Raw genomic sequence first — 26,523 nt, 5'->3', positions numbered from 1 at the left:
GATTAGCATTAGCTTAAATACAACCAAACACTGGGCTGAACATTATTCACCAATAGTCTCTTTGGTGTATTAATGACAGTTCAGCTCCTCCTTCATACAGTAGTTGAGTATAAACTACGGTCGTCGTTACCTGAATTATGAATCGATGCAAAGTATTCAAAATGTCAGCACTGTTAAATGCACATGTAACTCAAACACACATGCATGTTTGCAGGCATGTTATGTACAGTCAAAAGGGCTTACCATTACATATATTCAAATGCATTGCCCACTTCATCCTATGAATTAATGATCAGAAAATACCAGCGATGTCAGAGTAATGTCTGCGGACTGCATTTCAGAACCATCTCTGAAAAGCCACATTATGTAGCCATCACATTTTTTGATTTTATTCTTTTTTACTGGGAATATAAGACCTGACTTCAAACAATATCTATGAGTGGGCTTGTGTGTGCGTGCGTGCGTGCGTGGTTGAATAACAATGAAGTGTCCTTTTGACCTCTGTTGATTTTCTTGGTATGAAATAAGTAGAGTAAAGGTGGTTCACATCCAGCGGGAGTACCAAGGCCAGTGTTGTCATGCAAACAATGCTTCATCGTGCTCAAGATGAAAACCTTCCTGTTTTATGCTCGATTTACTGTACAGGTTTGTCCTCCACTGCTTTTCTGACTTGAAGTCTAAAAAGATGTCATTCTGTGTAATACGGGGGGCTGCAGCGAACAGTCGACTATAGGTCAGAAGAAGAAAAAAAATCGGAATTAGCATCCCCATTTCAAAAGCGAAGGATATTCAGTTTGCAAAGATATACAAAAACAATTAGGCTAACCAATTTATAAAAACGTTTTTTAATTGATGCTTTCTTCATTTCCATGGATCCATTTGAGTGACTATCTTCCAGCAACATACATTTTTCTAAATATGTCTACATTTTCCACCAATGCATAATATCACCCATCTCACATAGACTGTTTGTGAACAGGTGAGGTTCTTCACTGATGATCTATTCTGCTCCGAGTACCAAGAGTGCCAAACAAGCAAACTTTCAGCTGCAGGTAGGAGTTATATGTTGGGCCACACTAAAAAGAGATAAACACCGGTGATCCACCGCAGTGAATTAATAATCCCTCCCCACTGTTTTGCTTTATTCCAGTGCTTGAGGGCAGTGGAAGTTGGCTGCAGTGTTTCTCCTCTACCCGGTCTTCTCCCGCCTGCTCTTTGAAGACTCCATTGTTCCCCAACTTGAAGACGTCTCTGATCCTTTCAAGTGATGCCTCCTTGATTACACAGGATAAATACTTGGCAAGTGTTCTTTTTTCTCTCTCCCCCCCCTTGAGGCTGCTAGACAAACTTTGGTCATTACCATAATAAGGTAAATCAGACTCTAAATGTTGCGTTGCTTCAACAGTAGCCCCGATGGAAACTGCTGACAGAGGCGTAACTCCTTGGCAGTTCTTCAGGGGGAGAAAGCTTGTTGGTAATTGCCTCAGCGACAATGCAGTTCCCCCTTTGAAATATAGACTCCACTTGACTCCTGTAAGTAGAGTTGATCCGTGCAGTTTGGTACTTTGATGAGAAAGTGGTTGGTAAGTGTGTTGCGTATACTCAGTTCTGTACAGACCTAAAGAGGATAGCTGAGGAAAAACATGGGGGAGGGGAAACTGAAATATATTTTTTTTCAGAATTATGACCATTTCAAGTGAGCATAGTTAAGATACACCTGTATACATTCCTCTGGTTTTGGTTAGAATAGAAAGGCACAAAACACAAAAAAAAAAAGTAACAACAAAATATGTTCGTTGTGTCATGTCTCGTCGAGTTTGCTGAAGTTTTCATGTTGTCTTGTCAGTCACAGTCACTTCCTGTTTTATTTTGTACCTACCTCTTGGGTCTCAACCCAGATCCCTTTACTTCCTGTCCTTGTGTTGTTTCCCGTCATCGTCAGCCCCTGATTGTTTCCACCTGTGCCCACTCACCTCTTGTATAAATAGTCTCCCCTTGTCTTGTCCCAGTTTGTTTTGTTATATCCAAGTGTAATGAACCAGCGTGTCAGCCGTGTTTTTTTGGAATATTTTGTATACCCTCCTCGTGAGCACTTTGAGTTATGTTATATGTTTTCAAGTAAAGTATTTTATTTTACACTTTATATTTGTTTCTGCCGTCGTGCATTTTGAGTCTTCCTTCCCTGTGTCTGAGGTCGTGACACGTTGTCCCTCTATTCCTTCTTGATTTAAAAATCCAGCCAAGAAAAAGCATCTGCTACACAGTCACTCACTTTAAATTACAAATCCCCTCAAGAAGAGTCTGTCACTGGCAGCATACCCAAGAAGACGATATAACTCTATAGCGAAACACAACTCACTCTGTTTACTTTAAGAACTGCATTAGAGCAAGTGCATTATCTTAATTATATTTCCTCAACATAACGACAAGTAAAATTGCTGATCCATTACTGACAACAATAAAGTTTTAGATACAGCAAGTCCATCCTGGTTTTCATTCAAACCCAACCAGACAGATCTGATAGTGTAACCTCTCGACAAAACAACGCGTTTTTTTTTTATCCCATTCCCCACAGTTAAACTGCTGTGCTACCCCCCTCTTTAGTTAAACTGCTCTGCTACCCCCCTCTTTCAGACCTCACTTTGCAGACCCCTCAGGCCTCTTAACATCCCGCTGATGGTGGGAAAGTGATGCGGGTCTGACTGTGGGCAGCTTGGCCACTGAGCCGAGGCTGATGACTCGCATCTCTCTGAGCCTCCCAGAAGCAGTTCTATACCTGCACTTCCTCATCATTGCAGGGCTGAAGTGAACCCCCTGCGGACCCAGTGTGGCAGTGTAGAGCAAAAGGTTTATACGACGTTTGATACGGCTGGAAACGATGATGACAAATTGATGCGAGGCTCAAAAGTCTCGACAGCGAGACGTCTATGAGGAGGGTGGAAGTTTGTTGATTGTGAGAAAACATAACTACCCATAATCTTTCACAGTGAAGAGATGGAACAATTGTAATTGTAATGTGTTTGTAAAGTAGCAGTGATAAATGGACTGCTTTTATACAGCACTTTTCCAATCTTTGTCATGATTACAACACATGTCAGCATTCACCCTTTCACACACATTCAGTGCCTACCATGCAAGGTGGGATACACATTCAAACACCACAGCCGCCCCGATAACACCATGAAAAGACTTTTCTTCTCTCAGACCTAACAGTGCGGTAGAAACAAGTTTTCCAGAAGTGATGGTATACATGTCTGACCTCTTGCACATCGATTTCAAACAGAGAAGACCAAACTCAGAAGCTAAATGCCACTTCTTATTTCTCTCTTTTACAGTTAATTTATGTATTACCATCACCTTTTAGTATGAGCAGATGGATAAATGGCAGATAATTATATATTTCTATAAATATACATTACATATATATACATATACATTCTATAAAATTCACATTCCAAGTTAGCAATAAGTTTCAAAGATGCCGTTTCGAACTTAAAGGCTTAAAAGATTTCAACAGATATTCCACAACCTAAATGACTGAGAAGTTATGTAATATTCATGTAAACCCATGGTCCACACAGCCTCTTCAGCATTTCAATTCATCTATTCTCCAAACTCCAGGATGCATAGTGCCGTGTATTTCCCCATAAAACCATTTCCTAAAATGTAAATCTTTACCAGTGCTACAGTAGACTTCTTCCCATTGTTATTGAAATGTTAGAGATGCTACAGCACGGTGCTTCTAACTCAAAAAAGATTTTAATTATCTGATGTTGAACCTAAATTAACTGATTTTGTTTCTATCTTTTTTTACCATTTCATTTCACTCTTAAACAAATCATATTTTCACTTTATAAAGTTGATATAACAAAGAGACTGACACACAGTAACATTAGCGTTCGTTTGGAGTTGTGTTCCAGTCAATCTAATGAAGATTTAAGTATTTTAACTCTCTTTTGGCTCTTTCTTGTCTCTACCAACACGATATATGTCTCTTTAGCTGCGAAATGCTCCACTACAGTATGTTAGCTAGTCGCTAAGTATGTCTGCCATTTGGTGCTGGGCATACAGTGGGAACAATGTGTCTTCAACTTATCTTTAATGAACACAGCTGTTGAGATGAGAGCCGTGAGACTGAACCAAAAAGAATAAAGCTGTTGAAAGACACTTAAACACTCTGTTGAGCCGAGGCCGGCTGCAGAGTTGGGATATAACCCTTTGGGTGCGTCACCTTTCACAATACACAAAGTTGACCTATAGTTAATAGAAAAATATTGTAGCTTTAATTCAAATTAGACTTTCAGTACAGCAGTAATGGTTTTGTTGAATATTAATTTAGTCTTGTGCATTCTGAAAATGATCCAACAGATCAAACACAGGTATGAGGGTTTTTTTTCCTTGTGACAATAAACTAAATGATTTTTCTATAATAGTCTATGTATTAGCATTAAGCTAGACTATATATAACTATAGCAACACAGACCTATACTCTCTCATCCTCCACTTCAGAGCAGTGAGAGATGGAGAGAGAGAGAGAGAAACTAATTATAAAGCTACCTTGCGATTTATCGCAGAGTAGCTTTATAATTATTTACTCTATTAGCCATTAGTGGTCGACACAAAGTGCACTGGCTGGCAAAATTAGAATCCTTATCTGACTGTTCCAGAACCTTTACTGTATTCTGAAAGGATGTGCCCGAACCAGGAGGCAGCGGGCATACAAGGACATTTTGAGGACATGTCAGTGTGTGGCATCAAGATGTTTTTGCAGTGCAGCGGGAGATTCCAGTGAAACTGTGATGATTTCCTGAGGTGATCAAAGCTCTTTTATTTGTATTGAAAGTATCAAACCCAAATACATATTTACTGGATGTTAAACTCTTTCTGAACATCAGTTTAAATTGCTTTAATGTTGTACTTTTGCCTGTAGTTTGGAGATCAGGTCAGCTTGGTTCTACATTATAGTAAAAACAATATCATTTCAAGGTCATGATAATGAATTCCATTCCAGATTTACATTCCTCTAAAAATGTACTGGGAAAAGCTTGTTCGGCTGCATCCTTTGTGAAAGGCCAAACGCCATATGGTGTTCAATATCGGATTCCAAGCATGGCGTCGTGTAACACATCTGGACATTTGTTTAGTCACGTCAAACTGCAGCAGACGAGGACAGTTTTCTTTTTAACATAACTTTATCTCTACTCGTAACAGAAGAGACGTCTTAGTTTGTTTGCAGTGTGTATTACAGGGCATGGTGAAATGTTGTAATGACATAAAATGATACAAAGACAGAGTCGACCAATACATTTAACATTTGAATCCAGAGGCAGAAGCAGAGCAGGTCAGTGGTATGAATATATCGGGGATTGAGCCTGAAATAAACGCCATATAATCCCCGACCTCCCGTAGACACGGAGGGCATCCATTGACCCCCCCCCCCCCCCCCCCCTCTGGGTCCTCAGTGGGATTTTGACCTTTCGTTGGGGGGAATACAGAGCACAGCCTCCAATCTGATGTACAGTGCATGCAGAGTACTGTACCTTTGTACTGTCTTCAGGTGATGTAAGCAAGGGGACAAACTAAAGGACAAAGCCAACATGTTTACTCTCTACGAGGTTGTTGTTGTTGTTTGACAAAAAAAAAGAATTAACAAGAGACACAAGGACAGACACCATGATAGACCTCACACTCGTCTGTCTCCTCCTTACTCTCTGACAGCCCTGGGAAACTTCAAGCACCTCATCGGCTCAAAGTCTCAAGTGCAGTTGTAGTGGGATAGTGCAATCTTCTGCAATTTCTGAATCATATTGCAGTTTATGAGCACATCTCTGCTGTGGCTGCTTTTACACTTAGAATAACTGAGCAGATAGGATTTTGAAAGTTTCACTTCAAAGGCAGAAATGTCTGACGGTTGTTATAATGAGAGGATTTGTGGTTACACAGGGATCCCTATGACACTATTGAAAGCTTTAACTTTCAAATGTGAAAGATCTATACTTTTTTTAACACATTAAAATTGCTGGGTGAAAATAGATTATCTTACAAAACTCACAGCAGCATTAACATGGGGTCAGTGATGTACTGTAATAGTCCAGACGTTATGAAAGATATGAAATTGATATTAGAGAAGAGCACGCGTCAGGGAATCCAGCTGATTTTATCTTTTTGATATTTATCTATTTTAAATGTGTTGATGCTGATGCTAATGGTGACCTCAACCAGACACCAGAAGATACGTTCTGTTTTTGAATTTGCTGAAATCCCACTACAGTATTTAATAAGTAAGAGATAGCTCTGAACAAATACTGCATAAAACCATTGATGAGAAGTTTTAACAATGTAAAAACGTTTGTTTTTCTGATAAATGTGTTGCTGCTATAATGACAACATCGCAAGTTGTTACAGTCCTGGTGGACTCGTATAGTTTTAACAAAGAAGTCACTCAAAATTGCAATAATTACTCAATGTCATGCTTTACATGACGTGAGCACTTTTACACACAACAGCGGCGCACGATAAACAGCCCACTCTGGCTGCTTTTAATTGTCCTAGTACTTCAAACTGATCTGTTGTCAAAAAAGGCCAAATTTTTTTCTCGTTTTGTAGACGCACAATTGTGACTCTTACCTGACAAATACATTGTGTTTCCTGTGTAATCCACCTCATGTTTGGACAGAAAGAGAGCGAACGGTTAGGCTGAAATTGACAGGATAAAAAAAAAACCCATTGTAACACTGAATTGCATGCATATCTCCTTTCCTGTGAAACCGTTGTGCTTGCGACTTTAAATACATTAAATGGCTACTGCTGAAAAATCTACCACCGTAAATAGTATCAGGGTTTGACGTCATGAGAGTCTTAAAGATTTGTAAATGTTACAGTGAAGCATGTTGTATGGCTGGCAAAGAAAATGTCTCCTTTCAAATTGAAAGTTGCCTCCTGTTCTGAACTGAACCGCCACATTACATGGAGAGCATGGAGACTATACATATAGCAATTGCCTGTCAGGGTAATGTGTTATTGAATTGCCTAGAAACGTATAGAATGGACACACACACGGTAAAACCTCTTAAGCTCAAGGTTCGTAACATAAACATTTTATGCACATAAATTACGTTTCATTATAACCATTGCACATGCCTCTATTGACACATCTCTGACTGGCGTGATGGAATTTGTTCTTTTTTTATTGCTCAGGTTAAAATGAGACGGCTTAGTACGGCTCCTTTTGAAAAGAGTCTTTGTGGATCCTTGCTGTGTATTTCTGCCAACCACTTGAGGCAAAAAAAAAAAAAGAGAGAGAGAGAGAGGCACACAGAGTGCAGGTTGTGTACAAAAGGGACCGTGTTGACCTTAACACATTGCACCCACAAGGGAGCTTACACACTCTAAATGAAGGTCCCGTCAGATAGGCATTAAATGGGAATACGGCGAGCCCTTCTCCATCTCAGTATCCCCCTGAGCCCGCTGCATTCAGTGTGTGTTCCTCCAGTTACTGCTTCATACCCACAGACTCCCTCGCTTATGCTTGTATGACAAACGGCAGACACACACACACACACACACACACACACGACGCAGTACGTCCCGCTATCTGTCTTTCGCACATTAGCAAACATGAAGCCTACCTTGCCTTTCATTTTTGTTCTTGCTTTCATATCTTATATACCTTATATCAGCGGGGACATGCTCAAACTGTTTGAGGGGCGTTGGTTCATTTTATAGAGAAAAAAGATATTCCCTACTGTACTGTATCCACACCTCATGCAGAAGCCAGATCTAATAAAACGAGGCATTTTTAGACCATGCAGTCAGATACGGTGAACTATTAATAAAAATAGCGAGATGAAATCTGATATGCAGTCAGAATTACACATCTATAATACAGTATATGTATCGGCTTTGATAAGCTGCTTTTGTGTGCTCGGTTTTATTATTCTATGCTTAGTTTTTATATGCAGATAGTTGATTACGTTTTTTTTGTGTCGAGGTATGTGAATGTTAAGTAAAGGCAGATAGAGAAGGCAGTTAAACAAAGCACATACACATATACCCACAGGCTGGTGACCTGCACTCAGAGAGGACACCCTTTCAGATCGCACAACCTTGAGACTGAAAGCACTCTGTCCTCCTGTGGTTAGATCTCTTGGGTGACCACTTAGCCTACATCTTGTCCTCAGGGACCGCATGAGATTTCAAAGAGTGCACCAACACCCACCCGGACTCCAGCTGCAGTCACCATGAATCATTTCCATGAACCTCTTCTTCTGACCAAAGTCCTACAAAGCGTTGGAGCAGAAAAAGCAACTGTGGATAAAACAATAGGAGAAAATCATTTTTGAAAGAATAGGAAAAATAAAAGATTCATGTACAGTAGTGTACAGCTGGTAAAAAGAAAATACTTTCTCATCACATGCATCATTTATCAAATGTCTAGTTTACTCTTTGTGAGGTTGGTAAATGTTTACTTTTCCGTAGTTGTTTGTGATGGCTCACTAACATGTGGTTTACATCAATACAGCTTTGCGTCATCCGCTACTTTCTTATTTCTCCTGCTGACTGTTGGAAACCTTTTCTTCAGAGATACTGCCTCTGCATTGTGTTGCTCTCTCAGAGGTACACGTTTCATTCAGAATTCATTATTACTCTAAACCCTAGCATCAAAGTCGCTCTCCCTCTTCGGTCTTAACAGATTTCTGTGGAGATTTGTATTATTTAGACTGTAAAAACCAACCGGCAAACGTAAGTACACACACACCGCGATGACTCAATTATCCTGAGATTGCGCCATTTTACCATCAGACTTTGGTGCATACTGTACATCCACATCTTTCACTTCCCTGCTCCAGCAGTGTACACACATTTTCAATGCAGCGCTGCGTTGTTTTATTTAGTTAAGGATTGCTAAATAATTTTTTCCATCAAATATCTGTATTATTCTCTATGTCAACAGCTCTGTGCTGAGGACAGTGACTACGCCATCACAGCCACTGTATATTTATTTTTCTTATACATAAAAATGACAATAATAAGTATTCCCTTTGGCCTTTGCTCAATCAAGTATCTGCCATTCAATACTTTCATTTCATATCTCCCTGAAGCCCACACGGCCGCATAATACCTTCATCTCACAAAACACAGTCTCATTATTTATACAGTACCTGTCTGGAAAAGAATATTGGAGTTCGGAGTAAATAAGGCACGCAGTGTGTGTCTAGAGGCGGGCAGCACATGAACATTTACTTTAAAATGCCTCTGTGGAGGACAGCTGCCAGGAAGTGAACTGAATCAGTAATGGCATCCATAACAGGAAACCCATCCCTGATACCTGCCATTTACGCTGCAGAGGACAGATGCTCCTCGTAGCTTCTCTGTCTTTCTCTCGGTTTCTGCTCTCAACCAGCACAGATTTTTAAAATGGTCCTTTTAACATCAAGGAGCTCATTGCACGATACCTGGAAATATCCAATCCAGTCTTTTGTCAGGTTAACCTTTAACTGTTATACCAAGAAAAATCAATTCAAGAGGTTCATCTTTTTATGAATCACACTCGAGTCCAATCTTTTGGAAGAGCACTCTGAAGAGCAGAGCGTCTTCTGTATACGGAGGTTTCACTACATTCTTTTAAAAAAAAAAGGTAGACATCCACAGCCGTGTCCTCAACATGTTTTGTTTTCATCCTGTGATTTCCACCCGTTTCTTTCTTTGGCACCTTTTGTTCAATCCAGATGAAAAAAAAGGGATTTCACTTTCTGTGCTCAGAGCATTTAGACTTTGACACGTGTCAAACACAGTATGTTACAGTTATAGTTTAGGCACAGCAAGACCAACCATCATATATAATGTATCAAATAGAATTACAGTTCTACATAATGTTGACAACACCACCCATTACTCCGTGTTTGAATTTCCAAATGTTTTCAACAGTTTGAAGAATAGACTACTGTAAAGTGTTGAAGACCACCACAGCACCCACTGAATAATTTGGTTGTATTATTTGCAGAGGACTGGCTCGTCTCTGTTCCCTCGCGGCGGCTGCTGTTGAAGCCTCGCTGGGGTTTTATGCAGAGCGAAGCTCTTCATTGTGTGTCGTCTTCGTAGCCTGTTGGAAGGCTTTGATTTCAATTGTTCCTCGTTAGTGCTTCTACTCGGCACAAAACTGTGCTGGCTATGAAATATTCAACAGTTCCAATGTAAGTTAAAACGGCCTCTTCTGGATCAACAGCGAGCAGTTTTTCTTTGGATCTAAACAAGTTTCGGGGCATTTTTTCCTGTTTACTTGGGAGCATTCGAAGTCTGAGTGTTGTTTTGTTTTGGGTGATCTCATAAACCAAGCTGCTCTCTGAGGGGGCGAATCAGCCAAAAGTGAACGCACACTTCCATTTGTAACGGCATCAACACGACAAGAAAGCCAAGTGATGCTGTAAAATCTGATTGAGTCAAAGCTTTACACTAAAACCGCAAATGTCTCATATCTGATCACAAATGTTTTCAGAAGCAGAAGCTTCACTATCTAATTAGGAAAATAGGCTGTGTATGATGTGAGGAAATAAAGACACATTTCCTTTTTAAAGCAACACATTCAAATTCATTGATTTATTCAAGAAAATATCCAACATACAACTGATACATGCCAATCTGATGCAGCCACGGAGAAAAAGAAGATAAGTGTATTAGAGGGTATTTCATTATTGATATAGGTCAATACATGTCATGTAAATGGCCGAGAGAATTCATCCAAAGGACATTTCCTTGATTTAAATTTCAAAAGCGGCTCTGTGTAAGCAGAATAATCTTGTTTTGGCTAATATTAATGTTTTATTAGCTGCCGAGGCTTTGTTCTGAATCTGAATGGGCATTATCATGTCGTATAAAAAGAATCACTGCTATGCCCACAATGAAGTTAGTACCATTGGTATTCAGCTTGTTAAGCTCATATTTTCTTTTAATCAGGCTTTAGATTCTGAGTGTCCTTATAAGCCATTTTCATATAATGAACAGAAACTGTACCAAATAGCTGGAGATTGTATATACAGTATATATCTTGGAGGGGCGTACATGCAAAAGGGCTTTTAGAATTAATCAGATTATATTATGGAGTTATCATATTCCACTGCAGGCGGTTATAGTAATTAAAGGTAGTATATGCACATGCTCGCTTGATAAAAAAAAAAAATAGGGCAGGAGTGAGGCTGCAGTGCTGTGGGACCACTTTCAAACTTCAAGCATGCACTTACAGGAATGAAAGTGAAGAAGAAGAAGACCACCAGTTACTTTAGCATAACCTTTTGAGGTCAAAGCATCAGGAAATGTACTATGCTCCCACTTCTTTTACTATTTTTCTTATATCGAACAAGTTTTGTAAAGCGCGACGACAACGAGTTGTGAGGCAATGTGTATTTGGCTTCACCTTCTTTTTTTCTTCTTTAACCTGGTTTTGTGATTCAAAATGTTGTTATTCAAATAGTTGTGGACTGGTGCGATGTTGAAAGCATCCTCTTACAAAGCTTTACAGTGTCTTTTTGTATGGGCTGTATATGACATATATAAATGCTTTCTGGCTCACAGGGGAGCAAACATCAGCCAACGTTGCAAATTGACAGCAACTCTGAGGTCTGAGAGTATTGCTTGCAGGCTGTACACACATGTCCATGGACACTCTTTCAATTCCACTTCCTCTAACAGAAAATGCCCAGACATCACAGCACTAAGGTTTATGTAATCACAATAAATTAATATTAAATGAATTGTTAATAAAGTAAACATGTCCTTTCTTGTTCTTCAAATCGCTCTTACCTTTTTTTAAATATTATAAGTCTGTAATAATTCCCAAAAATGTGCCAAGTGTTTTGAGTGTCTTTTTCAATGCCGTGTAGCAACAGCCGATGTTGCAAGGAAAACAAATAAAATATGCTTTCATCGATCATTTTGGAAGTCAGCCTCACACATGTAAACAGCTGTGCGTGTGCAGAATATGTAGGTTGGGCGGTTTGGTCAAGTTGACCTTTAAAAGATCCCTATGCAGTTTGCCATACTAGCTATTCTAGGCTGCTATGGAAAGTGTTTACTTTAGTCTCAGAGATAAGTGTTTGGTATGTATAAAGCTAGGGGCTTGTTCTGTTGAATCTCTAAAACAAAAGTGGCGAGTGCAATGTGAGGCAATATAAAGCACGTTATAGTGATGTCAAGTTAAATTCACTATGTGCTGTCCATTATTTTATGTTATTAAATACATGTTAGTTACTAGCATGTGTCTGCGATTTTGAGTTATTCAGTAATTACTTGTATGAGCTCATATCTATTAGCACATACTGTAATCCCTTATTTGTTCTATTTTTCTCTACCCAGGATGTTTTAGTATCCTGGTATGTTACCAAAAGCTCAAATATGTCCTGTATGTAAGCATCGGAGTCGAACGTGTACACGTCGTCCAGTCGAGTGCATCTCCTTTAGGCATTGTAATAAGCACACAAAGAGACACTTTTCCGGCCCAATTCCCACAGCAGCAACAGCAAGAGCACTAACTCGGTCACATCACCGATCACTTCCTACATTTAAAGGCAGCCACACAAAGCTCCACTGGTTCACCAATCTGTCCTCAGCACCTCCTGGCAATTAGGACTACAAGCCAGAGGGAACGCATGACAGAAGTGAGACTGTGCTGCTAATAGGATTCTGCTGACCACCAGCTCTTTTCGTAGCATCTAAAGCGAAGCACACTTTGAGTCTCATCTTGGCATCTGGCCCTGTCTCTTTCTCTCCCACACACAGAGCCAGAAAGAGGTTGATAATATCAATGACTAAATGCTCAAATGATCTTCTTCTGTACAGATTGCAATAGAGGTTAACAACGTCTGACCTTTTAGTAGGAAGTAATCATAAGGATGATATGTGAGAATAAGTCAATCAAAATGTGTGAAAGCTTAATAAAGTGGCGATAGGAATAAACTGTAGTGGGTCAAGACCTTTTTTCTTGTTTTACTCTCCAAGGAGTTACTATCTAAATATCTTGGTTTCCACTTCAGTACTTCAAGGTCACCACAAGCTCACGCTCTATGGATTTGAACTCTTTCAACACAAACACCAACTAATTTAACTGTAACGCAATTATTGCTAACAAACTGCTCAGAATAACACACTCATCACCCTGAAACATGAATAATTTATAGTACCCACAACACGTCTGAGTCTGTCAGCGCGGTAGGGTCCCAAGCACAGCTGGATTCAACCCCCCTGGGCCCCTGGGTGTTCAATTTTAAATGGCCACCAGCCCACCCCACATCCTCCTCTACTGTTGACTACAATAACAAAAACACAGATAAACAAGCTTACATGGTTCCCAGAAGATGAGTCCCACAGACTTAGTTCACCCCCAGACTTGTTGTCTAGTGCCACCATGAGGTCGGCATTTTTGGCAGAAATATCTTGAAACTATTGGATAGATTGCCATTATATGTTATATATGTTATACACTCATTCATGGTTCCCAGAGTATGAACCCTTTGTGATCTGCTGACTTCCCCTGGAGGTTTTATAGTTTTCAGTGAACTGTCTTGACATACAGACTTTCATGGTTTCATGCTGTACTTTAGTGCTAATGATCAAAAGTTAGCATTCTAACAAGCCAAACCCAGATGTTCACCATGGTAGCCATTATACCTGCTAAGCATCAGCGTGCCACATTGTGAGCACGTTAACATGTTGTCATTTCCCTTTAGTTTTGCTATTTTCTCCTACATACGGGGTCTAAAGTCTTCAGGACTACATTACAAGGTCTCTATCAAAGGTGTTCATGTCCTGCTGAAGTTAGACACAAGTGTTGATATTTGGGGGTCAGACATGCTCGAGCTTTCTTCCAATAATCATCAGTTTCCGTATATAACAAGTTGTGCCCTTTGAGCAGTGCTTATTGCATATGTCAGTAATGACAGCCATCAGAATGCAATGTGGAAAAGAAGCAGTGTAGTTATTTATAGAAGTCCCTAAGTGGTGTACTTGCGAGTTGATCCGGCGGAAACAGACTTGTTCTGACAGTCTCTTAATATGGCAACACTCAAACATGAGGGAACAGGACTGACCACGTAACAACAAGACGATGATGCCAGCAAGAACTCCAACTCCCTTTTATCCTTTCCCCTCTTTCACTATTAATGTCATTCTGCCGCCGGCTCTCGTTGTCATTTCTGATAATCTGTTGTTGTTCTTCGTCTCGATCTGGTTTTGTGATTGTATTTATTTACTGTGTGTGATGCATGTGCGCAACACAGTACCAGAGGTTTCGTGCAATAGTGATTAATGTGTCATGATCAATGTATAAAAAGAGAAAAGATTATTAGCAACACCTATTGTACACTTTCTCTCTCCTTCCTTCTCACCGCTTCTCCAGCTCTCTCCTTCGTTCAGACCCATAATGCGGAAGAATAGCAAATCAATCCGAAAACAATGTGTCCCTAAAGGGATACCTTACCGTGTCTTTCAAGGCTACATCAGTTATGATTGACATGCCGGCACCATGCCCTCTCCCCGCAGACGGTGAATGACACATTGAGTGCAGAGAGACATTAATAAATAAAAACCTAGCCGTCGTCACAATAAACATTTGTTGTGCGTACTTTTTGTTTCATACAGTAACTTTCACATTTACGATGCAGATTCATCACACGTGCGCTCTCAGATCTGTTCCAAGCTGTGGTTTGTATATATCAGTGATGCCTTATGTGATGATTTGTTTGGACATGTGAGACAGAAGAGGCAACCGTACATACATATATACTTTATTCTGAGCATTACCTTGTTTTGTCTTTCATCGTATTCTTGGCACGATGTTAATATCTGAACCTCTCTGTCGCTGTTGGTACGGTAGCGTATCTGTGGTAGGCCGTGCGTGGAGCACGCCATTTCTACTTTGTTGCAGGAGCCTCCAGATGAGCTGTTGTCCAATACTATCAGAAATATATGGCAGAATCGATGGGACAAACAACGCTCAATTCCAATTTCAAAGTACAGAAGGACCCTCATTTCAAAACCACTATCTCCGTCTGAGTGGAGAGCGAGGAATTCATTTTGACAATGTAATCTGCAAAACAATATTGTAGCATACATGTAACCCACAATGTTGGCACTTGATGCTAGTGTAATTATTTTGACTACATTTACAGATGTTGACAGCGTTGCGTCAGACTTTTCTGTCAGAAGGAAGTCAAATCGATGTTCACGCCGAAACATCAGTAGCTGTTGAGTCCGGCGTGACATCTGAATGGAAATTAATTGCCACTCTTTGGTGGAAGAAAATGACCCAGTAAAAATGTAAGAACATGTAAGTGTTCATGAAGGAGGGGGAGGGAAAAGTGAAGGAAGTGAGACCACACTGTCATCACGATAAGAGAACCTCCTGACCTTTTCTATCTACATAAATAGCTACAAACAATGACGTGGATCCTTAAGCACCGCTCATTATGAGTGATTCATAATTTTCATGAGGGGTCTAATGAACGGCCTCCGTTGTTGTCGTACCTGCCTTCAATTATCTCCTTCACATGGGGAGAATAACTCCAACTTTGTTTATCAATAAAAGTTTAATCAAAAAGAGCATTCTGATCGCTGATGGGCACGTTTTTTTAGCCTTCATCATCATTGTCTTTGTTAGTTAAACTGAATGAACAGCCATACAATTAAAACAGAGGCCTGTAGAGGCTCAAAGGTCACGTTGGAATGATTCAATGAATGAATGAATTACACTTACAGCTGATTATGTCTACAGGCAGTTTACTGGTGACCCATGAAATGAGATTGAGCATTTGACCTGCCTAATGTGTTCGACCATTTAGCTCAACGTGGAGGTGGACATTCATCACTTCCCCCTGTTGATCAGGGCTATACATGTGTATCTCTAATGAATGATTTTCCAAATAGTGTATATCTGTAATCATGTAGCCACAAATCGGTGTTCATTCCCCCTTTTGGGAAACATTTAGATGCTCTCAAGGTATACACTTTAAGTAAACCTGGTTAGATTTTCAAGGTAAAGGTTCAGTTTGCTTCTACTTTGCTGTATATTATTTATAACTTGTTTATTCTCTTCCATAGATAGGTTTTTTATTTACTTCCACCCCCTTCCTTTTAGTTAGTATGCAGCATTGACACATCGTCTGCACATCTCCAGAAATGCTTCACGAATGTTTCTTTCATTCCACTCCAAGCCCTTCATAACTTATTCAGTGTTTTTGCTCTATTACTTTTTTTTCCCTCTTTAAATATGTACTGTAGCGAAACAAACAGTTAGACAAACAAATGAGTCTCAGAGCTGCTGCACTCTCATCCTCTACAAACATCACAAAGGAGCTCTTGTCAAAGGAATTTAGCCAGATGCAGAGCAAAATGTAGTCTTTTATTCAAAAGCCAATAACTTCAGTTCTTTGTAGGGAGGGAAGCAGTTATCTTAAAGTAGATCGTGCTTATTTGTGTGCTGATCAATACTTGGCAAACCAGCAGCCCATTAACTGGTGGGAAAATAGCACAATGACTAACTAAAACCTATACACAGCTTAAGATACCCCTCCTTATAAAGTGCTTTTTTTAAAAACATTTTCTTTCTCTATATATGTATACCTTTCAAACAGCTCCCCAGGTTCCCACTAGAACGAGCAAAGGTGTATTATTAAATGTAGAAGGTAGGGCTGAGTAAAAGAAACATATACGGGCCCACACTCAGTACTCTGTCACTTAAACAATGAAGTAGTAAGCGTGCCACTGAAAGTCTTGAAGGGTATAGCGCAGTGCATTTCAACTCGTGGTCATTAGACTTGCAAACAATGTGCTTGTTTATCATAATAGCCAAGGATGCCCCGGTCAGACAAGCTTGTTTATTTCTCCTTGTCTTTGGTTGAGTGTCCTCACTTGATAAATATCCCATTAACTCTTCTGTTCCACTTAGCAGTCTGGCCACGTGGGACTCCAGTTTGGCCACACACACACACACACACACACACACACACACACACACACACACACACACACACACACACACACACACACACAGAGTATAACATGCTCATGTTCGTCTAAATGTTCATGTCAACCCATGCAGGCACGGGGCAGTCGCACACACAAATATCATTACCGATCTTTCTCCGTCTCTTAACCCCCCCCCCCACACACACACAGTTCCCTCTGGGCCTGCTTGGACACCTAGTTTGCAGGAATATATAGCACCTCCCTGCAGGCAGATATCTTCACATGTTGCCACATTCACTCCCCTACACTATATAACTTAACATAACTACTCCCCCACCATTGCCCTTTTGTTTGCTAAATAAGTGTAGCGAATATAAAAAGAAGCACACAGTGTGCTTTCCACCCAGTGTCTCAGCGGTCATTTATCTTTCATGCTGCCCATGGTTTAGGAATAAGAGGAAATTAATTTAGTCACGAGAGCGCGTCAAATTCGGCAGAACAGACACGCTGAGCTTATTTATTGTGTCTTTCTTGGCTCCATTGTGTTTTCAAAGAAATAGGGGGATCCCTGTAAGAAAAAAAGAAGAAGATTAGAAATAATTCCTTCTTTCATACCTTCCTGTAGGTTGTAAAGATATGACGCTTCATAAAGAATGATAATGAGAGTTAGGGAAACCGATGTCACAGCTGGCTAATTATATGGCAACATGGTCATAGATTTACTTGTCGAAATAAATGTCAGTTTTACATAAACTTTATGGGTGGTGGGTTTGACTTGACTTTGGTGGGGAATGGTGGCAAGGATGAGTGATCGTCCCCTGCTCGCAAACTGTAAACTCCGTGGGCTAACGCGCACACACAAACAAGCCTGTTTCCATCAGGCTTCTGTGCATGAAAACAAAAATCAACAAGAGCAGAGCAGACTTGAGCATATTGCACTGAATTATGTAACAATAACAAAAACACATAGGGGACATATACTAAATGTGTGCAGTGGTGCCATTGCATCCCTGTGTGTGTAGAAATAACAGCTGCTCATCTATCAACATCACCTGTGAGCACCAGTCATTACATGGAAGCAAGATTACCACTGGGCAGGAGAATTAAAGCACCTGGTGGATATTTCCCCGGAGAAATGGCACTGGAAAGGCAAATACAGATTCTTAGCTGGTCAAATGTGTATCCTGTAATTACCTTTTGATTTTTTTATCCTATGGAGAGGTATCCAGATACAAAAACAATATTCCATAAGAATCATTTTTAACTTTTGGTCATTTCAGACAACTAAATCCTTCATGGTAAACCCACCCACTCCTGCCGTCAGGAGGGGGCAAAGGGTACAGATGACCGCGGCCCGTGCCCAGGTGGGGCCCATGCAAAGGTCTATGGTGATAATGCTACATTGTGAACAACAAATTTGTGTTGAAATCGGCAGGATGAGAGCCGGTTAACATTAGCGGTTAGCTGTTAGCAGCAGCAAAGTCCTGCTTGGCTAAATAATGGAGCTAACGTTAACAGAGGTTGCATTGAGTAACATTATGATGCATTCAAGCTTTATTCAGTAAAAATGAGTATGGGGCAAAGGTAAACCTTAGCAACATGCGCTCAAATGTAATCTTTTAAAAATTGAGATATTCAGTTGTTGGCAAGAATCTTGACATCTGATGTTTTCACAACAATATAAAATACATATGAGAGAGAGAGACACTAGCTCTAAGCAACTAATACAGTAATTAAAACTAATAATGCCAAAAAATGGTTAAAAAATGTTTTAATCAAAGCAAATATTTAAATAATAATACCATATATTTTCCCAATAATTTTAATTGTTTTTATGAAAACAACCACTGTAGAAGACGATAAAAAAGTAAAAGCAATACCATTTAGAATTTCTGAAGGTCCATTGACTTTGGGATGTTTAAAATAGTTGCTTTGGCATGGTGGTCAAAAAGCTAGTCTGGAGCCTTGGATGAAAGAAATTTCTCTCCCCCCGTCCATTATTCTGCTGGCCTGGCCCACCACCCACCCGTATTACTACTGTTGGATATTGCATATAATAGTGCTTATTCAATCAATGTTACACACTGAAAATGTTTCCAGTCACTTACTGAGAGTATATTAAATGCACAGTATGAAGTTCCATTAGCATCTTCACAGTTACACTAGACAGAGTTTGAATGTGAGGTTGGAGCTGCTCAGCTGGGGTTAGCTCAATTTAAATCTTAGCATCAGTTAAATATTAAACTCACTCTGTGGTAAATATGGCCTCTCAGATGATTCTGTGCCATTCAAGATCTTTCCACATATCTTTAAATCTGCCTTCATGCTTCATGATGATATTTTACAGGATTGGGCTTGAGCTCCGCTTGCTAAGAGGGTGCCACTTAAGAAGATCAGTCAGGCTGTCACATACAGCGGTCTCTTTCTCTTTTCACTCTTAGTCAGTCTATCTCATTGTAATACATAGGCAGACACAAATGTGCACATTATAAGAAGCAGTTTTATAACTTTATGTACATAATTTGGCTATTCCAGAAAACATTTGCAGTTTGTGGCCCGCAGCGCTGCCTGCTGTTTCATGAACAGTAAATGTTCTGCTCTATTTAATCAGTAGTAATCTTACTTTCTCTTTATGGAAGATTTTCTTGGTATAATATTACAGCCAGTTGAAATGAAGGTGGATTACTAGAAGTGAATATTTACTGCAAAGGCTATAGGTTGGCTGTTAGTCCAACAGCTGAAATGTGTGTTGAGAAAAATATAGTTTTTTAAGAAACGCTATAGAGAGGTGGTAAGTTTGAACTCGACCTGCACACCACATGTTCATGACTTCAGACTTCAGAGCCCCCTTTGAACCGAGTCCATAGAGTATGGCAGACAACTCTTCAAATCATATAAGGATGAAATATTTAGTATTCTGAAGACGTGCCATCGCGGTAGAGGTGTCGTGCCCTGCGTTGATGCACAGTTCACACAGGCACACGCTGATAGTGCCAGTGAAAATGGAAATGCACGGAATATCCTACAGATCTTCCACTACAGTATGCTTGTGTGTGCACTGCAGAAGTGACTGACATAAATGTTATTGTGAGGGGTTGTGAACATGTTGGGATGTCTTTGCTTCCTTCCTTTGCTCATCACAGAGTCCTGTTGTGGCGTGAAGCCCCTTGTGTGGCAATTCGGTCTGACAGATGTGTTCCGAATGCTTAATAATAGCATTGATTTCTCTGGTCGGATTGTTTTTCCATCGGGCTGTCATTTGTAGGGCCGTCCCATCAGTAATGTGTCTTTTTGGGCAGAAATGCAGGAGATCATTAGACTTCACCGTGGGGGAGCCGTGCTCACAGACTCTCTGGTCTCTGCCAGCAGAAGGTACTGCCGCATTTCACGCCAATTAAATCACATTTTAAAGATTTCTCATCATGTAACTAAGTAAAAAAAATAGCACAGCTGTCTTTCTCCGCACAATCTCCCCAGGCTATATGGGGTATTTAGTCTTTTCAGCAGGTTTTGTGCACAGAATGACTCAACAGGTTCACTTTCGTAGCCATCCTGATGAGACAGTTTTTTTTAACATCAATGAGAGGGAGAATTGGCTTCTTTCAAAGCAAAGGAGAAAACCGTTTGGATCCTTATAATTAGAGATCCAAACGTAATCCATAAACTTACAAATCGATGTCTAAACACATCAAAGATGTTTTTTTTATAGCCGACTTTACTACAGTAAAGCAAAGTGATATTGATTAGCTGTTGGCAGACTTGCCTCGGCCCCTGAATTCATTTTCAGTCATTTCTTTCCTCTGCCCCAGAGATATCTCCTTGGTCCTTTATTTATCAGCTGTAGGTTGAAGTGACAAACAAGTACGCTTAAAATACAGTCAGCTTGAGACCCATAGTATATTGCCTTTACAGAAAGCATGCAGGCACACAACATGCACTACATAAAGCTACTCCCCTCTGCACCACTTGTCATGTCTCTAATTCAGTGCAGTCTTGGGAGCATACAAAATAAATTAGAGCCATTCTTCAACTTGCGCAGGCTAGGTGTCCGAGAGAGTCAATATTCTGCTAAATACGTGGCGTTAGAAGTCCAATTCTGGTGCTGTGGGTTTGCCTGCAAGTCATTATTGGAGACCCCATGGGCCACAGGTCTAATGGCATTGTGATCCTGACATGGGGATTATTTCTGAGAGCCTGTGAGCGCTGACGAGATGTAGCTTACAAGACTACTCCACCATATGTTAGTGAGGAGGGAAAGTGTATTTGTGCTGAGAGACTGAGAGTCCACCGAGGTGCCTTGACTTCTGCATCCACTCGGACTGCAATATTTACAGGGACATTTGAAAAAATACTTTTCACAAATATTTTCAAAGGCTTTGTAAAATGTTACAAGTAAATAACTAAAGTAGTAAAACAGTGAATGGTAACTAGTACAATAAGCCTGTTCTCTATGTAAAGTCTTATTTACAAAAGTGTCTCATTATTGCCACAAAAACAACAACCAAAAGACAGAATGATATATCATTACTCTTGTGTAATTGCTTTATTTGTAAAGAAGTTCTTGAGTGATACAGACCTGTCCTACGAGTCATATACAGAAAAGAAAATACACCTGATTTAAAGATTATAATGCTTAACCTGAATTATTTTTGGAGTTTAGATATGAGACAATAAAAGAAATGTCACTAAAGCAAACTTTCATCCATCCATCTTCAGCTGTCTATGGGGGGGGGGGCACAGGGCTGCAGGCTAAGTAAAGTATTACAGAAGTCTTATATATAATCTCTCCAGCGTGTTCTGGGTCTACTCTGGGGCCTCTTACCAGTTGGGCGTGGCTGGAAAACATTTAATGGGAGGCGCCCAGGAAGCATCCTGATCAGATGCCCGGACCACCTCAGCTGGTTCCTTTTGACACGAAGGAGCAGCGGCTCAACTCGGAGCTCCCTCCGAATGTCTGAGCTCCTCACCCTCTCTCTAAAGCTGAGCCCAGCCACCCTAGGAAGGAATCTCATTTTGGCCGCTTGTATCTGGGATTTCCTTCTTTTGGTCATCACCTAAAGCTCACGACCGCACCAAACTGCCTGTCCAGCTCACTTGAACTCCCTCATCATCATCATCATCATCATCATCATCATCATGGACTGCCAATGTACTGAGAGCTTTAGATTGTATTGTCATATTTCAGCACAGCAATTTATACATTTCAGGAACTTTATGTTGAATCATTCCCTCTTTATGTCCGTCACAGATCAGCTCTGCTCTGATGACACATCAATGGAAGCTATTAATACGACTAATGACTCTGTAACACTTTTGCTGCTGGTTTCCATTAGCAGGACTTGAAGCTCTGCAGTGTTTTAGTCTTTGGTAACTTTTTTGAGAATGAAACTTGCCCACAGATGGAGCGGAACATGTAGCCTTACATGACAAATTATGGCCGTTGGTTATGCTAATGATCAAATCTCATGAACGCGCACCTTCTCATGAGCAGGTAACAATTCACAAGAGAGGTTTAGCATAACAACACGGAAATGTACTGTTACCAAAAGTGGAAATTCAAGGTCAGTGCAGCGTATTTCATCTTTATCTTATAATGACCTAAACTTGTTTTACTGCTGCAAAGAAATATCCACGGGCCTCTGTTGGTAATGTTCGCTATCATATTCTCTCAAGTCATCAATCTGCGATCGTATGATCAATCACATGTCAACTACACCTTAGCGGGTATCACCTTATTGGATCATCTATCATATATAATTGCATGCTGTGTTTGCGAACTGTAGTCCATGAAATATCCACTAAAGGTCCTCCAAGATGTGACAGAAAAAAACAAACTCTTCATAGTGTTATTCCAGCGGTGGATATATTTTTAATGTAACAAGGATGACATTCACAGATGCAGGTGTAGGTGTCTGCACGTCCTAAACCTACAGTGAATCCTTTTCCAGTGCTGAAAGTGAAATGGCCAGAAGCTGGAATACACCCACAATAAATCAACAAGCAGGAGTGGAGCAGGGAGAGGTGTGGGTTAAATCGGTGTACACGGACCCCAGAGAGGAGAGGAGGAGGAGGAGGAGAGTGGGAGGACTAATTGTCTTTGTAGAGGCTCATGAAGTGTAGGGTCATTAGTGTTAATCATGCCGTGCTGTCACCTAGGCAGCTGTGATTATCTGACTTCTATTGTTGCCGCTGCGATCATCCTCCTCACACTATAAGTGCTCTCTGTCTCTTTGTTCCCTTGTGTGACTGGACATCTCTCCTTTCACCTGCGCCTGTCTGCCAGTCTTTGTTGATTTTAAACTATCAAGAGTATGCTTTCTCACAAACCCAACTTGCCATTGTCGATTTATCTCTCTCGCTCTCTCTCTCACTTTCTCTCTTTCTCTCTCTCTCTCTCGCTTTCTATCTCTTTCTTTCTCTCTCTCTCTCTCTCTCTGTCTATCTCTCTCTCGCTCTCGCCCTCTCTCGTTCTCTCTCTCTCTCTCTCTCCCTCTCTCTCTCTCTCTTGCTCTCGCTCTCGCTCTCTCTCTCTCTCTCTCTCTCTTGCTCTCGCTCTCTCTCTCTCTCTCTCTCTCTCTCTCTCTCTCTCTCTCTCTCTCTCGCGCTGTGTGCGTAATTACATTTCAACCCGAATGTCAACAAAAGTGCAGGGTACTTTTGAAACGGTTGCATTGGTTGATGGGTCCGTCACACTTTGAAGCCTTCTTTCTGTCGATGGCCTTGGTTACTCTGATCACCCAAAGGATTATTCATGTGTCTACATTCAATACAGTATTACATACAATGTAATATGTATTTATGTTAAGGTTTTCGACATCTGTCCCCAAGTTGCAATCTCTCACAACCTTCTTTTCTAGCTGTGTGACATATAGACTGTAAGATCAGTGAGTAAAGTCTTACCTGATTGAAGCACCCTAAAACACATTTACAAGTAAACCAATCTTTTTTTTAACCCACACACAGCTAACGTTAAGATGTTTAAAATGTCAGAAACAGATAGCACCTCCTGCTGCTGCTCTGCACCTAAACCTTAGATCTGCTTGTATGTACTCCCAATCAAGTCCAATGCATGTGCAGACGGAGAGAGTTAAAAGCAACACCTCCAACTACTACATGGTTAATTGTACTGAACCTGTTCTTAATACAGTGTTCAATATATTTGTTTATTTTCAGTCTATTGTGAAAGTGTAAAATAATCAGCATTAATTACTGTATACAAAACATAAGTTTCCATTTGGGCCACCAAGTTCAGGGCTCAGTGCTTGACAATATTCATATACATCCCTACTAGTTGTCAACAATAAGGCAATAATCTCCGGCCCCAGAATCTACAACATGAAACCATGAAAATAGTTTTCATTTTCAGTTACAGACATCAAGTTAAAGGCGATGTGTTACTTGCTTGTCTAAAAGTGTTGTGCAACAGCATGATTGATAACCTTACACTCACTCTGGCAAACGCACCTGAACCACAAACGTCTGCTCTGCTCCAGCAGCCCGACGGCTCCTTTTGTTCCTCTCTTCCAGCGAGTGAGCCAAAAACTGGAGACAATAGGTTTAATGAGATTATAAAGGGCATCAGAGGAGTCTCCATGGATCACAAAGCTCAGAACAGATCCACAGGGAGAATACCAAATGAGACAGTCAACATGGTTAGATAGGTCTCTGCTTCCTGTAACAATATGCTGACTGTCTATCTTGTCTGCTTGGAGTAAGCAGCCTCGGGGCCTGGGGACCTGCGCGGAGGGTCAGGAAGAGGGTCTGGGTCGATGTTCTGGGGCCCTGAACTGAAAACCCAATTATCCCAGCATTTCAGTCGGGCTTAATTAGGCTTGTCTGATGTGCGGCGGATTCATTATGTTTCTAATTAAGTCCCTATCAGCCCCATAGAAATAATGTCTTTATGGTACATCAAAACCAAGCTGCACTATGCTGACATGATTGCAAAACTATCCTGTGGCAATCTTCCTGAGTGGGTGGTCACATGGAGGTTTTTGCCTCCTTCAAGAGAGTCTGTTGAGCAGAGGTGTTCCTCTAGCGGGCTACTGTGGACAGAATGTGTGGAGGATTAAGATGGCCGTCTTTCTCTATGACAGACAGAGTTTAAAGAGCAGAATTGATGTTCATTTTCATCTCAAACCCTGGCTTCTAATCTAAAAACACAAGAATTAGATAACTTATGTTGGGAAATGTTTCTATATGGACTTTTGGACATTTAGATTTCATGCTTTATATTATAGTTATACTGTAGAAGAAGTCATTCTCATGTTTTGATGCGAGACAAAATACTCTAACACTGTGCACAACAAAGCGTGTAAGTCTTAAAACTCTACATTTGACTTATTATTTGACCTATTTCATATTTGTTCTGCAACTTAACTGTAGGAAGGTGGAAACATTCACAGGGAGAGATTACTGAGAGTGCATAAATCCTTCATAATGGATTGACTGCAAGTGATCAATTTGAGAAGCTCTTAAAATGTAATACTTAACACAAACGTAATGCCAGCGTTAATTCAAGGACAAACTAAAAAATAAGAGGGCTTGCAAAGTCCTTTTGACCTTGAGAAAAGGTTTCCAACCTTCTGTTATTCTCTTCAATACATCGACATTTGTGTGCATTCATACCACAATGGGAGCTGCACTTCGGCGAAGATGTCAAGCAACATCGGTAAACACACACATTGCAAAACATGTCACATCCATTCAAACAAAGCGGCAGAGCTAGTGGGGCTTTTGGCCTTTATCTACTTTATGAATTCATGTGCCACTCAAGAGAAAACAAAAAGAGAGTGCTTTGATTTTGTTTAAGGCTACGACTACGAGCGAAACACAAGTTCTGGATGAGGAGCTACTAACTGCTGGTGATTTAAATATCTCAGAGGATGAGGCTTATACTCCAGAGGGCTCAAGTGGAGAGAACATTTGAAAAACATTTGGATGGCAAACATTTGGATGTGAAATGCACTGTAGCAGCGGATGAAAAAAAAAAACATTTGAAAACCAGGAACCATGTAGTAGAGTCAACAAATGATATAAAGAAAACAGACACCGTGGGAGGTTTTATTTTCTCACTTTCATTATTTATTTTTAACAACAGTTGGATTCTGCATGCATACATTTCAATGTGGTTTCCAGTAAAAGCCTTTTTTTTTTTCGAACTCTAAGCTGCTGTATAGCCAGCGAACAATAGACTGAATGTTTGTGCAGGCACAAAACCATCAGAGGGACAAATGCTGCAAAGGCGTTCTGGTTGGGCAGAGGTCTATGTTTTGTTCTTTTGTCTTAAGTCATTTCATGTCTCTGTTGCAATGACAACTTGATTGCAGTTCCGTACAGCTGGCCCTTATGAACCCTGCGCTTTCTGTGGTGGGAGTGGGCCCCAAGTTGTTTTTAAGAAAGACCATTTTTAACTGAAGTGAAAAGCAAAAAAACAAACAAATGTTTCTCTGGGAATCAAATTGATATTTCCTTTGTTGTAACTTGAGTTATTATCGGCAGCCTGTCGGTGAGTTGGGACGCTTTACATTAATGCCAACAACTTTTCTCTTAGAAGCTGGACTCGTCTAC

The 26,523-nt window shown here is 40.4% G+C and overlaps 1 long non-coding RNA gene across 1 annotated transcript in view; it reads left to right on the top strand.

The window, feature by feature from the left end:
* LOC115012449 (uncharacterized) overlaps window positions 1–26,523 on the top strand; it is a 130,324-nt gene that overhangs the window by 76,320 nt on the left and 27,481 nt on the right. The window contains exon 3 of the long non-coding RNA XR_003832684.1: window positions 26,507–26,523. This exon is cut by the window's right edge and continues 146 nt beyond it. This is a non-coding gene — a long non-coding RNA (uncharacterized LOC115012449). The remainder of the gene's footprint in view (window positions 1–26,506) is intronic.

Source organism: Cottoperca gobio, chromosome 8 (assembly GCF_900634415.1).
Source record: "Cottoperca gobio chromosome 8, fCotGob3.1, whole genome shotgun sequence".
NCBI lineage: Eukaryota > Metazoa > Chordata > Actinopteri > Perciformes > Bovichtidae > Cottoperca > Cottoperca gobio.
Note: the sequence above shows the minus strand (reverse complement) of the source record. Positions and strands in the feature narration are given on the sequence as shown.